This window comes from Triticum aestivum, chromosome 2A, assembly GCF_018294505.1.
Source record: "Triticum aestivum cultivar Chinese Spring chromosome 2A, IWGSC CS RefSeq v2.1, whole genome shotgun sequence".
NCBI lineage: Eukaryota > Viridiplantae > Streptophyta > Magnoliopsida > Poales > Poaceae > Triticum > Triticum aestivum.
The window spans coordinates 40,147,682-40,153,361 of record NC_057797.1 but is presented as its reverse complement, the minus strand read 5'-3'; positions in this window follow the sequence as shown (position 1 = coordinate 40,153,361).

Genomic DNA, 5,680 nt, shown 5'->3' with positions numbered 1-5,680 from the left:
TGTCCGGGGTGTGCCCCCCTCACGGACGGCGCTGCCGCCGGCACCTGGAGGGGGGAAACGGACGCGTGGGGTCTACACGGAGGGGATCTTGCTGTGGGTCTGCCCCGGATGTTGCTCCAAAGTGTTCCTATGGGCTGACCTAACACAACCGGGTGGGGAGGTCCACTGGTCAAAGCCCGTCCGTGCAAAGTCAAAGGGGTAGATCCCGTGGTCAAACGCTACAGGGTTAGGCGGGACGGGGGCACTGGGGGGTAGCAATGCCACCGGAGCGTCGCACCGGGCCCTCATACATGCGGGGTGGTGTGGTGGCATGTCCGAAGAGGCGGGACGCGTCTCCGGGGCGTGGCCCCCCTCACGGACGGCGATGACACGGTAGTAGACGTTCTGCGGTAACGATGCGGCGTCAATATTACTAAATACTCGGAGCGCGATAAAATCATGATTTTTTTGCACGACGTGGGCACATGTGCTATAGGAACGATGGTATTTTTTCATAATTTTTGGTGATGGAGAAGTATCCGAAAAATTCCCTCTACGCGGATTGCCCTTCGCGCGTCTACGGCTGTGGCCGGCGGCCTCCGGGGGCTAGCATGCCGCCAAATCTTGCGTCGGCGGCCTCTCACAAGTCTGGAAGTGTTGTCGCGGTTGCAAACGCCCGGCACGCGTGTCCGGGGTGTGCCCCCCTCACGGACGGCGCTGCCGCCGGCACCTGGAGGGGGGAAACGGACGCGTGGGGTCTACACGGAGGGGATCTTGCTGTGGGTCTGCCCCGGATGTTGCTCCAAAGTGTTCCTATGGGCTGACCTAACACAACCGGGTGGGGAGGTCCACTGGTCAAAGCCCGTCCGTGCAAAGTCAAAGGGGTAGATCCCGTGGTCAAACGCTACAGGGTTAGGCGGGACGGGGGCACTGGGGGGTAGCAATGCCACCGGAGCGTCGCACCGGGCCCTCATACATGCGGGGTGGTGTGGTGGCATGTCCGAAGAGGCGGGACGCGTCTCCGGGGCGTGGCCCCCCTCACGGACGGCGATGACACGGTAGTAGACGTTCTGCGGTAACGATGCGGCGTCAATATTACTAAATACTCGGAGCGCGATAAAATCATGATTTTTTTGCACGACGTGGGCACATGTGCTATAGGAACGATGGTATTTTTTCATAATTTTTGGTGATGGAGAAGTATCCGAAAAATTCCCTCTACGCGGATTGCCCTTCGCGCGTCTACGGCTGTGGCCGGCGGCCTCCGGGGGCTAGCATGCCGCCAAATCTTGCGTAGGCGGCCTCTCACAAGTCTGGAAGTGTTGTGGCGGTTGCAAACGCCCGGCACGCGTGTCCGGGGTGTGCCCCCCTCACGGACGGCGCTGCCGCCGGCACCTGGAGGGGGGAAACGGACGCGTGGGGTCTACACGGAGGGGATCTTGCTGTGGGTCTGGCCCGGATGTTGCTCCAAAGTGTTCCTATGGGCTGACCTAACACAACCGGGTGGGGAGGTCCACTGGTCAAAGCCCGTCCGTGCAAAGTCAAAGGGCTAGATCCCGTGGTCAAACGCTACAGGGTTAGGCGGGACGGGGGCACTGGGGGGTAGCAATGCCACCGGAGCGTCGCACCGGGCCCTCATACATGCGGGGTGGTGTGGTGGCATGTCCGAAGAGGCGGGACGCGTCTCCGGGGCGTGGCCCCCCTCACGGACGGCGATGACACGGTAGTAGACGTTCTGCGGTAACGATGCGGCGTCAATATTACTAAATACTCGGAGCGCGATAAAATCATGAGTTTTTTTGCACGACGTGGGCACATGTGCTATAGGAACGATGGTATTTTTTCATAATTTTTGGTGATGGAGAAGTATCCGAAAAATTCCCTCTACGCGGATTGCCCTTCGCGCGTCTACGGCTGTGGCCGGCGGCCTCCGGGGGCTAGCATGCCGCCAAATCTTGCGTAGGCGGCCTCTCACAAGTCTGGAAGTGTTGTGGCGGTTGCAAACGCCCGGCACGCGTGTCCGGGGTGTGCCCCCCTCACGGACGGCGCTGCCGCCGGCACCTGGAGGGGGGAAACGGACGCGTGGGGTCTACACGGAGGGGATCTTGCTGTGGGTCTGGCCCGGATGTTGCTCCAAAGTGTTCCTATGGGCTGACCTAACACAACCGGGTGGGGAGGTCCACTGGTCAAAGCCCGTCCGTGCAAAGTCAAAGGGGTAGATCCCGTGGTCAAACGCTACAGGGTTAGGCGGGACGGGGGCACTGGGGGGGTAGCAATGCCACCGGAGCGTCGCACCGGGCCCTCATACATGCGGGTGGTGTGGTGGCATGTCCGAAGAGGCGGGACGCGTCTCCGGGGCGTGGCCCCCCTCACGGACGGCGATGACACGGTAGTAGACGTTCTGCGGTAACGATGCGGCGTCAATATTACTAAATACTCGGAGCGCGATAAAATCATGATTTTTTTGCACGACGTGGGCACATGTGCTATAGGAACGATGGTATTTTTTCATAATTTTTGGTGATGGAGAAGTATCCGAAAAATTCCCTCTACGCGGATTGCCCTTCGCGCGTCTACGGCTGTGGCCGGCGGCCTCCGGGGGCTAGCATGCCGCCAAATCTTGCGTAGGCGGCCTCTCACAAGTCTGGAAGTGTTGTCGCGGTTGCAAACGCCCGGCACGCGTGTCCGGGGTGTGCCCCCCTCACGGACGGCGCTGCCGCCGGCACCTGGAGGGGGGAAACGGACGCGTGGGGTCTACACGGAGGGGATCTTGCTGTGGGTCTGGCCCGGATGTTGCTCCAAAGTGTTCCTATGGGCTGACCTAACACAACCGGGTGGGGAGGTCCACTGGTCAAAGCCCGTCCGTGCAAAGTCAAAGGGGTAGATCCCGTGGTCAAACGCTACAGGGTTAGGCGGGACGGGGGCACTGGGGGGGGTAGCAATGCCACCGGAGCGTCGCACCGGGCCCTCATACATGCGGGGTGGTGTGGTGGCATGTCCGAAGAGGCGGGACGCGTCTCCGGGGCGTGGCCCCCCTCACGGACGGCGATGACACGGTAGTAGACGTTCTGCGGTAACGATGCGGCGTCAATATTACTAAATACTCGGAGCGCGATAAAATCATGATTTTTTTGCACGACGTGGGCACATGTGCTATAGGAACGATGGTATTTTTTCATAATTTTTGGTGATGGAGAAGTATCCGAAAAATTCCCTCTACGCGGATTGCCCTTCGCGCGTCTACGGCTGTGGCCGGCGGCCTCCGGGGGCTAGCATGCCGCCAAATCTTGCGTAGGCGGCCTCTCACAAGTCTGGAAGTGTTGTCGCGGTTGCAAACGCCCGGCACGCGTGTCCGGGGTGTGCCCCCCTCACGGACGGCGCTGCCGCCGGCACCTGGAGGGGGGAAACGGACGCGTGGGGTCTACACGGAGGGGATCTTGCTGTGGGTCTGCCCCGGATGTTGCTCCAAAGTGTTCCTATGGGCTGACCTAACACAACCGGGTGGGGAGGTCCACTGGTCAAAGCCCGTCCGTGCAAAGTCAAAGGGGTAGATCCCGTGGTCAAACGCTACAGGGTTAGGCGGGACGGGGGCACTGGGGGGGTAGCAATGCCACCGGAGCGTCGCACCGGGCCCTCATACATGCGGGGTGGTGTGGTGGCATGTCCGAAGAGGCGGGACGCGTCTCCGGGGCGTGGCCCCCCTCACGGACGGCGATGACACGGTAGTAGACGTTCTGCGGTAACGATGCGGCGTCAATATTACTAAATACTCGGAGCGCGATAAAATCATGATTTTTTTGCACGACGTGGGCACATGTGCTATAGGAACGATGGTATTTTTTCATAATTTTTGGTGATGGAGAAGTATCCGAAAAATTCCCTCTACGCGGATTGCCCTTCGCGCGTCTACGGCTGTGGCCGGCGGCCTCCGGGGGCTAGCATGCCGCCAAATCTTGCGTCGGCGGCCTCTCACAAGTCTGGAAGTGTTGTCGCGGTTGCAAACGCCCGGCACGCGTGTCCGGGGTGTGCCCCCCTCACGGACGGCGCTGCCGCCGGCACCTGGAGGGGGGAAACGGACGCGTGGGGTCTACACGGAGGGGATCTTGCTGTGGGTCTGCCCCGGATGTTGCTCCAAAGTGTTCCTATGGGCTGACCTAACACAACCGGGTGGGGAGGTCCACTGGTCAAAGCCCGTCCGTGCAAAGTCAAAGGGGTAGATCCCGTGGTCAAACGCTACAGGGTTAGGCGGGACGGGGGCACTGGGGGGTAGCAATGCCACCGGAGCGTCGCACCGGGCCCTCATACATGCGGGGTGGTGTGGTGGCATGTCCGAAGAGGCGGGACGCGTCTCCGGGGCGTGGCCCCCCTCACGGACGGCGATGACACGGTAGTAGACGTTCTGCGGTAACGATGCGGCGTCAATATTACTAAATACTCGGAGCGCGATAAAATCATGATTTTTTTGCACGACGTGGGCACATGTGCTATAGGAACGATGGTATTTTTTCATAATTTTTGGTGATGGAGAAGTATCCGAAAAATTCCCTCTACGCGGATTGCCCTTCGCGCGTCTACGGCTGTGGCCGGCGGCCTCCGGGGGCTAGCATGCCGCCAAATCTTGCGTAGGCGGCCTCTCACAAGTCTGGAAGTGTTGTGGCGGTTGCAAACGCCCGGCACGCGTGTCCGGGGTGTGCCCCCCTCACGGACGGCGCTGCCGCCGGCACCTGGAGGGGGAAACGGACGCGTGGGGTCTACACGGAGGGGATCTTGCTGTGGGTCTGGCCCGGATGTTGCTCCAAAGTGTTCCTATGGGCTGACCTAACACAACCGGGTGGGGAGGTCCACTGGTCAAAGCCCGTCCGTGCAAAGTCAAAGGGGTAGATCCCGTGGTCAAACGCTACAGGGTTAGGCGGGACGGGGGCACTGGGGGGTAGCAATGCCACCGGAGCGTCGCACCGGGCCCTCATACATGCGGGGTGGTGTGGTGGCATGTCCGAAGAGGCGGGACGCGTCTCCGGGGCGTGGCCCCCCTCACGGACGGCGATGACACGGTAGTAGACGTTCTGCGGTAACGATGCGGCGTCAATATTACTAAATACTCGGAGCGCGATAAAATCATGATTTTTTTGCACGACGTGGGCACATGTGCTATAGGAACGATGGTATTTTTTCATAATTTTTGGTGATGGAGAAGTATCCGAAAAATTCCCTCTACGCGGATTGCCCTTCGCGCGTCTACGGCTGTGGCCGGCGGCCTCCGGGGGCTAGCATGCCGCCAAATCTTGCGTAGGCGGCCTCTCACAAGTCTGGAAGTGTTGTGGCGGTTGCAAACGCCCGGCACGCGTGTCCGGGGTGTGCCCCCCTCACGGACGGCGCTGCCGCCGGCACCTGGAGGGGGGAAACGGACGCGTGGGGTCTACACGGAGGGGATCTTGCTGTGGGTCTGGCCCGGATGTTGCTCCAAAGTGTTCCTATGGGCTGACCTAACACAACCGGGTGGGGAGGTCCACTGGTCAAAGCCCGTCCGTGCAAAGTCAAAGGGCTAGATCCCGTGGTCAAACGCTACAGGGTTAGGCGGGACGGGGGCACTGGGGGGTAGCAATGCCACCGGAGCGTCGCACCGGGCCCTCATACATGCGGGGTGGTGTGGTGGCATGTCCGAAGAGGCGGGACGCGTCTCCGGGGCGTGGCCCCCCTCACG